At 42.2% G+C, this 12,607-nt stretch overlaps 1 protein-coding gene across 1 annotated transcript in view; it reads right to left on the minus strand.

The window, feature by feature from the left end:
- The window catches only part of pak1 (p21 protein (Cdc42/Rac)-activated kinase 1), a 40,809-nt gene that overhangs the window by 20,316 nt on the left and 7,886 nt on the right, over nucleotides 1-12,607 (minus strand). The window contains exon 2 of the mRNA XM_084558752.1: nucleotides 9,222-9,281. The gene's annotated coding sequence lies outside the window, so the exon portion shown is untranslated. The remainder of the gene's footprint in view (nucleotides 1-9,221; nucleotides 9,282-12,607) is intronic.

Genomic DNA, 12,607 nt, shown 5'->3' on the forward strand with positions numbered 1-12,607 from the left:
TAAAGCTGGATGATCGTACTGAACAGGTTGGATGTTAATGCGAGGTCTGAAGGGGGTCTCAGATCTTATTTGTGGTTGTTTGACACCAACATCTACCAGAGTGTGCGGCAGAAAGCTGTTAAACATTTAGCTGAGCTTGCAGACGCAGCAGGGGGGGATCCGCCCCAGTCGTAGCCCAGGAGAGCTCAGCGTCTCTGGGCACAGGGAGACCAAAGAGCGTCTGGCTGCTGCCGATGGAGCACCTGCTGTTACGACACACACTCAGCACAGCAGGACGCAAACACACGACAACCTGTGTGTGTGTGTGTCAGGCAGTTACGAGACAGAAACAGTATCTGATTTGTGCAGAAATAAACACTGGAGACGCTGAAAGGTTGGAGGCAGCAACACAAAGAAGCAGCAGAGGCAGGGGAGGAGTGTCAGTGACGAGCGATCGCATTTTGTCTCATCTGTCTGCGGCCGTCTCCAACATCACGTCGTCATGGTAATGAGACGAGCCCACCCCGAGGCCCCCGGGCTTCAAAATGTATATTTTAACATATTTTACAGATGAGCAGGCTCTGACAGCGAGCTCGGACATATACGCTTTATGGATACGTGTGCAAATCCCCAATGTAACCTCAAGTTCAAAAATACACCGACACACACACACACACACACACTCATCTGAACCACACCCGGTATAATTTGTGTCTTTGAAGTTTAAACCACGAGAGAGTCCCCAGTTTGACGTAGTACATCCTGAAAGCTCTTCTGTTTGTGAGAGTTTACATCTTTCTCCTCCGTCCTTTAAAACCATTTCAGCCTCGTTTGGGATCGACACACTTTTATTAATTGTCAATCACATCTGAGCAGAGGCCGTTTTCAGGCAACGCAGACCTCGAGAGTCTTTTGTCAGGTGGCAATCAGTGTGTTTGTGTTTGTGTGGGAAAGAGAGAGAGACAGATGGTGATTTTGTAGAGGAGGACGTGGCCAAACATAAAATAAAAGATGAACGAGGAAGAAGAGGGAGCAGAGGAGAGGAGAGGAGAGGGGGATGGTGGTTTTCTTCTGCACGAACGAAGCCGGCGTGACGAGTCTGACTGAGACGGGGAAAGAGACGGAGAGAAAGAGAGAGAGAGAGAGAGGGAGAAATTAAAAATAAAGAGACTAAAAGGTAGAAAACAGCAAAGGAAGAAGAGAGGATTAAAAGAAAGAGAAAGAGAGTGCGTGACCAGATAACAGACTGGATCTTTGCAGGGGGGCGTTTCTACACAAAGGCGTGTCCCCGTCCTTTCACAAGACGCTGACTCAGCCTATTCTTAACCAAAACCCACTCTGACACCAAACTAAATAATATTTAAATTTAGATTTTTACTTAGAAACAGAGAAACTGTTTGTTTGGGTTTTGTTTTTTCTCCTCAGCAGTGAAGGTGATCTGTGCCTTGCCCGAGGGAACGTCACGTAAACTGAAGACGGGGAACAAATCCCTTATCAGATATCACAGCCGCTCTTATTTTTACCCACAATCCTTTGTGTTTCCAGAGTCGCTCCTTGTCGTCGGATCAGATAACGTTCACACTTGAAAAGAGAAGTTTTCAGTGTTGTTACTCAAAGCCTGAATCACTCCTTCCTCTCCTCATTGTCTCATTTTACAGCTGAAACACTAATAATATGATCAAAAAGCCATTTCTAAAATATTATTTAATTTCTCCTCTTAATCATTTGCTGCCTTTTTCCTTTTATTATGGTCGGTGACATGTTGGACTCGACTGTAGGTCAGAAAATGCTATCAAGCAGACAACCAAGGGGATTAATGGTCTTAGCTAGTAGTCTTGTATTTATAAACAGATTCAATGTCTTTGCTCAAGGACACTTCTGCACGTGGGCCAGGTACCAGGAATCAAACCGCTAACCCTCTGGCTTAAAGGACAACCAGCTACTGAGCCACAGCCGCCTCAAAGAAGAGATTAAATAGAACAGAAAACAATTTAAAGGGTTAATTTTAAAGGTTTTATACACTCACTGGCCAGTTCATCAGGTACGCTAGTGAATGTATTCTAATCTAAACCTCGGCTTTATGACTGTTTAAATGTTCAGCTGATGTTGAGACAGCGTCAGAAAGGTGGAGATTCAACTGGAGGATCATTCTGGAGGACGCAAGGATGCTTTGGAGGATGCATTCATTTGAGGAGATGAGACACATCTTAGAACAAGGTACAATTCAATACAATTGAATAGTTCCATAAACCACAGCCTCCACAGTAAGGCCGGCTCCCATGCTTCTATTTAACTGTCAAACACCTTGAATTAAACATTAAATGGTCAGACATGTTGGTATTCTGGCATTAATAACCTGTATTTAGTCATATGTCGTTAGAGTTGTGTTTTAAATCATTGGTGCATTTTCCCAATTAAAACATTAAAACGTATGTTTGATGCAGGATGCAGCTGGTTCACTGTGATCAGTGTAACATCGACCCCTGGGTTTCAAACCACCAGGACGTGGTTTTGGTTTTTCAGAGCTGTCCAGATAAAAGCAACCCGACTACAATTTGACAAATGTTCTGCACAATTATAAAGAGCAGAGTCATAATTCAATAGCTTGTTTTTGTCGTGTGTCTAATACATACGTATAATCTGATAAAACATCCTGACAACAAACACACAGAGAACATTTAAAGTAATTTAACATAAAACTGAATTCAATGTAATGATTATCTGGTCTAAACCTTCATCGGACAAACAAAGGACTTGATGAACTGTGTGTGCAGCTCAGTGATTATGCAGGTTATTGTAAGGAAGGCGTCACATCCATTCAACCATCTGTCCGGGCCCCGCCTCACCATCAGGGGCCAACAGTGTGTGTGTGTGTGGGCTTTGTTTCATTAAGTTGTGAGGTCCAGTTTTTCATGGGTCAAAGCCAGAATGTATCCGGGGGAGGGGGTCAATGCAGGTGTCTGTTTGACATTACTTCTTCAAGCTGATCAATCATTCTGATCAGAGATGAACTGTTTCCATGGAGACTGAGTAAAAGATTGTGATCGGATCAGATGAGTACCTATAGAACCTTTAATGATGATGAGGAGCATCACATCTACTGGAAATAGAATAGAAGAAGGAGAAGGAGGAAGACGTGGAGGAGGAGGAAGAGGAAGGAAGATGATGAGGAGATGGATGAGAAGAAGAGGACAAAAAGGAGAAGAAAGAGGATGTGAGGATGAAAAAGAGGGAGATGGATGAGGGGGAAAGAAAGAAGGTGGGAAGAAGGAGGAAGAGGAGGAGGATGAGGAGGAGAAGGAGAAGAAGAAGGAAGAGAAGAGGAAGGAGGAGGATGGGAGAAAAAAAGGAGGATGAGGAGAAGAAGAGGAAGGAGGAGGAGAAGAAGGAAGATTATGCGGAGATGGAGGAGAAGAAGAGGACGAAAAGGAGGAGATGGAGGATGTGAAGACGAAAAAGAAGGAGATGGATGAGGGGGAAAGAGAGAAGGGGGAAGAAGGAGGAAGAGGAGGAGAAGAAAAAAGATGGAGAAGGATGAGGGGGAAAGAAATGAAGGGGAGGAGAATAAGGGGGAAGGGGGGAGGAGATGGATGAGAAGAGGAGAAGGAGAAGATGAAGAAAGGGATGAGGAAGAAGGAGAAGGAGAAAGAGGGGAAGAGGAAGGAGGAGAAGAAGGAAGATGATGAGGAGATAGATGGAAGAAGAGGACAAAACGGAGGAGAAGGAGGATGGTGAAGACAAAAAAGAAGGAGATGGAGGAGGGGGAAGAAAGAAGGAGGGAAAAAGGAGGAAAAGGATGAGGAGGAGGAGAAGAAAAAAAGATGGAGAAGGATGAGGAGGAAGGACATGAAGGGGAGAAGAAGAAGGGGGAAGAGGAGGAGGAGGAGGAGGAGGAAATGGATGAGAGGAGAAAGGAGGATGATGGGTGGAGAGAGGAGGAGAGGGAAGGTTTATCCTGATTGAAGGTTCCTTCCTTCCTCCAGTCTGTTGTCACGTGAGGCCTTTTCATTCTGATTATTAGAGGAACACTAGAGTCCAGAGAGTCGACGACTAGAAAGAAACAGACTAAATGAGCAACAAGCCGTTCTTCTAAGACTCTGAAGGTTTTGAGGTCGGCGTAGACGTGGCGTGTGATGGCGGGTTAGTCTTAGAGCACGGACTCCTCCGGTCGACTGAACAAACCGTACTCGCTGTCAGACCGAACCAGCGTCACCACCTCGGCCTCTTCACCACGGCTCAGGTTCAGTCCGGGTAAACACGAAAACACGGAAAAAGTCTCTGGGCTAAACATGTCACATGACGCCCACTTTCAGTTTTAACCGACAACAGACATTTTATGCTTGAAATCAGTGACAAAGATTTCTGTTTCCCTCAGGAAATCGCTGCCCTCCCCGCTCAGCTTGTCTAATTTAATTCCTCAGAACCGTTTCCTCTCCGTCTACTAAACCAGAGAGCATCTAAACTGACAGTCACGCTTGTTAATCTCTGGAGCTGCTCATCTCGTTTGAGGGGAATGATTAAAAATGCAAAGAAATCAAAAAGCAGACAAATGAGAATCTGGCAAAGCATGAGGAAGGAGAAAGAAGAAAATGAAGGAGGGAGATGATGAGGAGGAAGACGAGAAGGAGAAAAAGACCTAAAGGAAGAAGAAAACCCAAACAAAGAAGAAGAAGAAGAAGAAGACCCAAACGAAGAAGAAGACTCAAAAGAAGAAGAAGAAGAAGACCCAAACAAAGAAGAAAAAGACTCAAAGGAAGAAGAAGAAAAAGACCCAAACGAAAAAGAAAAAGATTCAAACAAAGAAGAAAAAGACTCAAAGAAGAAAAAGATTCAAACGAAGAAGAATTAGAAGAAGAAGGATGCAGCCTACATAATAAGGACATGAACAAATACTTTAAAATTAAATATTGTAACTTAAACGAAGATAAGATAAATGAAATGTTTAAATATGTAAATCCACCTTAAAAACCCGTAGAAGTACAAACCAGGTACAATATTCAGTGATTGTTCTTGTAGAATTATAGAACAAACTTGAATATTAAAAGACTGAACCAATTAACAGTAGAAAAGTTTCAGAACATTCAAAAGTAGAATTACATCTCAGCTGCACAGGATTTGACCCAAAGATATTACTTTGATATTTTCTTAGTTTCAATCCAACACAAACTCCTCTTTACCTTTTAAAAATCTCCAGTAATGTCTCAATCAACCCTGACGGGCGGTGATACATGCCAGATAATGTACTGTAGAAGGAAATGGAACAAATTATATTTCTGTTCCTGCAAAACATAACTCACAAGACGCCGGTGATTGATCGACTGTCTGAACGAGACCTGATTGGTTTTACAGGAAACGGGACAAAAACTAAATATTTTACGAAAAACATTTGATTCTTGGATGTAAAAAAGGACACTATACTAAGAAATAAGAGTTTACCATTAATGCAAAGTCATTTTTATGTATTTGTCCTGAACAGGATGGAGGGAAGATGATGGAGAGGGGGCAGATCATTACAGACGGCCTTCATCATTTATCAACCGAGCTTCACAGACTCGGTTTTTTCCTGACATAAATCAAAGGTGTGAATCAGCGGCTGTCACTGAATGTCACTGGGAGACAATCCAGACCGGACCTGATTAAATTTACTGGAAAAAATCTGAGCTGGAAACGTCAGAGGAAGGAGACACGGTAATAAGGCGTGCAAATAAACCGTTTAAATGTTTAATTACCCATCAAAGCCTGCCAGCATTAGAAGATTACTTAGAAATAGTTTCTAAGTGTGTTAATAAACTATTTACACTTTAGATAACCACTGATGGCTACTTATAAACATTTAGTTTAATTAATTTATGCATTTACTCGATCTGTGTCATATAAGCTACATGGAATTAACCAACAATTATTATTTTATATCTTGTAAAGGCTTGCAAATGTGGATTAAATATTTATCTGACAAACCTCGTCTCTCACAAGGTATTTGACCCAAATAATGAAAGTCCTGGTTCAGGACTATTAAGGTCAGACACACAACTCATGGATTTACAGACTCAGTGTGTATTATTGTGTTTTAAACTGCTAAGGACTAAAATGGGACCTGAATTCTGCGAAACTTCTGCACCAGACCTGGTTTGTGACGCTTGTAAAGCCAGCAGAGTTAGAATCTGAATTACAGCTGCTTTATCGTAGCAGATATAATCCAGACGCCAATTTGAAAGAGTCGACTCAGGACTTGAAAAGAAACGTAAAGATGTAAAAGAAGCAGAGCATAGACCGGCTAACAGGAAAACATAAATAAAAGGCATAGATGAAGATGCTGAGGACAGATGAGAAGCTACAGGTGGAAACTTTCTATAAAGATGAGCATGTTTGATGCATTCCCAGGATGCATTGCAGCACCGTAATTGAAGGTCCATCTACTAATGATGTTAATGGACTTAATGCACACACAGACACTGCAGTGGAGATAAATCAGTCCAATAGATTACAGTCCAGGGGAAGAAGGTTCTTTCAGTCTGATCAATAACATTTAACAATATAAATCTATATATTATATATCTTAAAGGTTGTGTCTTTTCTTTAGCCTCTTCCCTCTTTGACTCTTAAGTCTGTGACTCATCAAGCCGACAGTCGGACCGCTCAGCGTCCGTGACCCTGGTTTTGGTGGCGGTGCATCCTGCACCATCACTGCTAATTGGAGCTCTGTTGGCGGCTTTTCAGCTGATTCTGCATTTTAAATCAATGGTGGAAGGAGTCGGTCAGAGGGATCACTCCGACTGGATGTTCAGGCGTAACATCCATCTCGTCGTATTTGACGAGGCTAGCCTCACAGCTAATAGTACAACTATAAACAAGAAACATGACGTTAGCAGGTTGAATGAAGGATGGAGGAAGACAGTGGGAAGAAGTGTGAGAGAGGTTCAGAATAAATTGAGAGTGAAGCGGTTTCGTGTGAATTCCTCTGGACCTTTTGCTACTTGGCTTTCTTTTCTGTTTGATCCTTTATTTCCCTCTGACACTTGCCCCCTTCCCCCTCTCTGTACCAGTGTCTCTCTCTCTCTCCTCGTTTTCTGTTCTTTCAGTAGGTCTCTCGCCCCCTCTGCTCCTCGTGCTTTACTTTCCCTTTTCTTTTTTTTGTACTCTTTTGTCTTGATCCTCTTTTCACGCTCACTCTCTGTTGAATCGGTTGGACCAGACTCAATCCTTTATTCTTCTTCCTCACTGTCAGGACTTTTTATTTTTATTTAAATCTTAAAATGATTTCTTCCCTTCTCCACACATGCATTCACTTGATAAATAGCTGCAAACAGAAGACTTTCCAGATAGACAGATGAACTGGAGTGAGGTTTTGGTTTAGCCTTCACTTTGTTTCTTGTTTGTCTTAAATGTTTAACATTTGTTTTGTAATTTTTATTTACATTTACTGACAAAGACACGGTATCTGGACTAATCCAGGAGCTTTTCAGGTCTTGATCAGGAGACTAAAGGTGTGTCTGGATGAAAAAAGTTGCACTTGAACGCATCACAAAGACTACAACCAACGAACACCTGGTACAAACGCTCTGCACCTGCTAGGAAATAACTCTTCATAGCTGAGAGGCTAGGAAGCTAGGAAGAGCTACTATTAGCTGGGAGGCTAGGACACTAGGAAGCGCTACTATTAGCTAGGAAGCTAGAAAGAGTTACTATTAGTTGAGAGGCTAGGAGGTTAAGGAGAGCTACTATTAGCTTGGAGGTTAGGAAGAGCTACTATTAACTCAGAGGCTAGGAGGTTAAGAGGAGCTACTATTAGCTGAGAGGCTAGGACACTAAGAAGCGCGACTATTAGCTAGGAATAGCTACCATTAGCTGAGAGGCTAGGAAGCTAGAAAGAGCTACTATTAGCTGGCAGGGTAGGACACTAGCAAGATGTACTATTAGCTAGGAACAGCTGCAAAACTGTCGTACAGAGATGGCGCCTCCTGAATCATGCTGATCAGTTAGTTTACAGTTTATTTATTCTAGATCATCGTGTTGTTGTGGAAATATTCATTCATCTTCTATACCCGTTAAGTCCTGTTAAGGGTCACGGGGTGTTGTGGAAATAATTTTGTGAATTTGAACTTTCAGATAAGATAAACATGTAAAACGAAAAGAGCCTTCTGTTTGACCTTTTAACGTTGTCCTTTTGTTAGGTCACTACAGCAACAGCAGGAATTCAAACTAAATACTTTTTCACTCTCTCTTTATTCTGAGCCTCTCTCCTCCTGTGTGTGTGTGATATTATAGGTTGGAGTATGGCTTAAAGCTGGATGTAGGGTTGTGTGTGTTATTGTTTTTCATGAAATAGGCCTACTAACGTTTTGAAGGTAAAAACCTGTTAAGACTTGGTTTTAGGGTTTAAAGGTAAGCGGCGAGGGAATGCATTACGTCAACAAAGATGCGTGTAATGTGATTCCTTGAAGGCTTCAGTGAGCTCAGCCCTGAGAACACAGGATGACACACACACATATAATCCATCTGCTTCATATTACACACACCTGCAAGCCGTGACACACCTGTCCCAGAGCGATTAAACACACACACACACACCAAACTAGAAGAGAACACAACAACAGAAACAGTTTAAGCTGTTCAGATTTAGTCTCCAGTTCAGTTGGAATCTCTGATCAGAAAGATCGATCAGCTTGAAGAAATACTCTGCACGTAAACGTAGCCAGTGTTTGAAACTATAATCTGTCTTTTATTTTGCCTCTTTCAGACAGATTTGTAGATAACAAATACTCATACTATGCGTTGATATTTCCTGAGCAGCCCACAGAGCTCACTCACAATGATGCAGTAAATTAAAAATGCATGAGAGTCCCTGTTCTCATGAGCCCAGTAACTCCACCCCATCCCCCCTGCACACACACACACAGGTGTGCTCAGCCTCCATCCCTGATCCCCCAGCTGTCTGACTCCACCCCCAGCAACGCCATAAATAATGGACGCCGTGTTGCATGCTGGGAGCCAATGCAGAATCCCATTACAGCTGACTAACATAATGTGAAACACTCTGGTTTCCTCTCAGTGAACCACAACTCTGTCTGCACTCAGAAATGTCTTTAGTGGGACAATGACTAAGATTGCTGCAGGAAACTACTGAAGCACTGCTCATGAATAAATAAATAAATATACTTCTAAATACAACGTCGAATATGAGCATAAGCGCCCATTTCCCTCAAAATCTAAATCTAAATTCCTCTGTAGGCGGCCGAGCTTACCTGCTAACGTCGTGTCTGAGTCGCTCCTCTCGCTGAAAGACGAGTGGACAGATCTGCAGCCTGCACAGAAACAGAGACGGCTGTTATAGCACACCGTAAATCTTGCAGCAGCTAATCAACGGCAATCAAAACTGTTTCACTCACTCCGACTGCTCATAAAAAGACGCAGGAATAAATCTTGAATCATTTAATGTTTTAAACAGACCTGATACACAAGGAAGAAAAAAGCCAGCAGATCATCAGTGACCTCCTGGACTGTTTATGTGTTTAATGACCCTGAACCACAGCTCTTATGGTCCGATAGCCAAGAGACTAAAAAGAGAGGGATGTGACAGCGGCAGTACTTAACAGCACTGAGAAATTTGAAAGAAAAATGATCAAGAATCCAAGAAGAATGTCATGACTTTTATGTCTTTTTCTACTCTATATGACAAATCTGTCTAACAGCAGAAAGACTGGACCATTGCCTTTACTTTTGGTCTGGGACAGTTTCTATTCTTTCAACTTTCTGGCAATGGTTTGGACTGATTTTCCCATTTCAACCACTGACTGCATATAAAAGGTATAAGATCCCTCCTGACAGTTTTGAAGCTCAATGCTCCATCTTGGCCACAACCGGGGTAAAAAATTTGTTTTTTATCATCTTGGTCTTTATTGAAATCTCATTTGGGTGCTTCACTGCTCAGCTTTCTCCCAAAATAGTTTAGAAAATCAAAGTTTTCAGTAAGAGCTGTTTTGAATTTTTGAATTTCCTGACTCCACCTAACTCCTAGCTAATTCAAAAATGGTCAAAGAGTTGGAGCGTGAGTGGAGATGAGCAACCGGTGAGGACACCGAAATTAGTCGCCCATTTTTTTGTCAAAATTAATTTCTGAGGTCGTCTGTGTTGTGCATTTAATTTGTACAGTCAAAGTATCTGTCACTTTCTCTGTGATATCCTAGTAAGCTAAATATTTGGGGGGTTTTGACATCGCTGGACATTGCCTCACCATCTGACACACTAACTGATCAACTGAAATAATAATAATAAGAAGAAGAAGAAAATAACCTTTAGTTGCATCCTTGCAATGATGATGCAAGAAAACACAACAAAGTCAAATGAAAACATAAAGAAAACGTTGTCATATTTGCAGATTTTAACAAATATGTGATCATTTTATAAATTTTAAGATTTTTTAAAGCACATTTAGAATAAATTCTACAACGGCAACTTTTAAACAAATGTTCAAATATATTCACTTTCTTTTTTTCCCCCATCCTCCATCTTTTTAGCAGATGGGGTCCACACATGCCATCACACAAACAAGCAAACAGGGCCGTCCTACAAGCGGAGAGGAAGCCATTTGTTTGTGCAAATAAACAGAGGAGGACGGGAGGTGAGTGTCTGCCCTGCAGCTGTCCACACAATCACACCTTACTGTGAGAAAACACAGAGCGATGCCAGCAAACAGAAGGTTGTGCACATGCAGCTCTAGATTATGCCTTATTAAGGTCTAAACTCTCATTACGACAAGCTGATGTGACACAGCGCCACCTGTGTGTGCTGCAGATCCAGAGTGACAGCTGGACGGTGTTAGCCTTCGTTAATCATGTACATGTACATCCACCCTCTGAGCTACTGGTTCAGGAGAGCTGCAGGTGACTCTTTCTGACGGAGCAGTCGGTTCAAACCAGGTGAGACATTTTGGAGCTGATCTATCCAGACAGATGGAACGAATAATATCCAACTATTCACAGCTTTGTAGCTCTAACTGAATACATGTTAAGGGCGTTTCCTCTTTCAGCCTGGCTTCAACCATCTTATTCTGCTGTGCAGTCTAAAAATAAATATTACTTTGGACCCAGATGGCTCCAGGAAGCTGTGGTTATTCAATATAGAGATGAATGACATGAGAGTTCCCCGGAGGTTAAACAAAAATATATCAGAAATGGTCACTGCCGTCTTGTCCTAATGAAGCATTTGCAACTGCAGTCATTTGTGCATTTGTTGGAGTAGTTGGGTTATAATTTTTTTTTGGAAAATAAAATTATCTGGGAGACTAGGAAGCTAGGAAGAGCTACTATTAACTGGGATGCTATGCAGTTAGGAAGAGCTACTATAAGGAAGCTAAGAAGCTACGCTAGGTAGAGTGACTATTAGCTAGGAGGCTGGGAAGTTGGGAGGCTAGTAAGCAACAAAGAGTTACTATTAGCTAGGAAGCTAGGAGGAAATACTGTTAGCTAGGACGCTAGAGGGAGCTACTGTTAGCTGGGAAGCTAGGAGGAGATACTGTTAGCTAGGAAGCTAGCTGGGGGAGCTACTACTAGCTAGGAAGCTAGCTAGGGGGAGCTACTATTAGCTAGGAAGCTAGGAGGAGCTACTATTAGCTAGGAAGCTAGGAGGAGCTACTATTAGCTAGGAAGCTAGGAGGGGCTACCTTTAGCTAGGAAGCTAGGGGGAGCTACAGACCGTCATACAGAGCTGTCCTCTCCTGAATTCTGATCAGGTGGTCTAAACTTTATTTATTCTCGATCATCGTATTGTTTTGGAAATCTTATAGCCAATCGGAGGGATCTCTCAGATCTCTCTCGTTCCAGTATCACATTCACCAGATTACAGAGCAGTGCTGCTAACAGTTAATTAATGATAATATTTAATTATTAACAGGTTTATTATTCAGCATTAAACACCTTTAAAGAAGCTACATTTAGCTTCACGGCTATCACTGGTAACTGCACAATTATTGGAGCTGACCAGGAAGCTTTGTTTTCAAATTAGATTAGTCTGTTCAGGTTAAGGGTTGAGGTACCAATGGCCACGACAACACGAAGATCAGCCTGAAAATCCAACATGTTGCTCTCTAAACCAGCTTTGTTTCCTCCCCGACCGACTGTCAGTCTTATCTGTGAGGTGAAACACACATTCAGAATAGTTGTGCGTGTAATGTACTTGGCAGACGAATATGAGCGTCACTGTGTTTTATGGCTGCGAGCCTAATTATTCCTGCCGAGCATGCCGATGTCTGATGAATGCTGACAAGCTGCAAGCGGAGACGCACACAAGAGAATGTGTTGGACTCTAAAAATCCACGGCTTAATATCTGGAAGTCTATATAATGTGATTTATATAATTGTTTTTGTCAAATTATAATTAAAACCTAATTGTATCCTTGTAATGTAACAGAAATAATGTTGAGTGCATGTAGAGGGCGAGCTGACGCACTTGACTGGCCTTATTTAAAATTTGGAGGGTGTGCAGGCGAGGGAGGGGGGTGTTGTTCCCTCTCCCTGTTTGGACGGAGGTGAGAACACAGCATGAAACATCCCCCTGAGGAAGGGACGAGATGGGGGAGAGAGAGGGAGAAAATGAGACGAGAAGGATCCTGGACAGAAATATAGTGACAGAT

The sequence above is a fragment of the Chelon labrosus genome (genome assembly GCF_963514085.1).
Source record: "Chelon labrosus genome assembly, chromosome: 13".
Taxonomy (NCBI): Eukaryota; Metazoa; Chordata; class Actinopteri; order Mugiliformes; family Mugilidae; genus Chelon; species Chelon labrosus.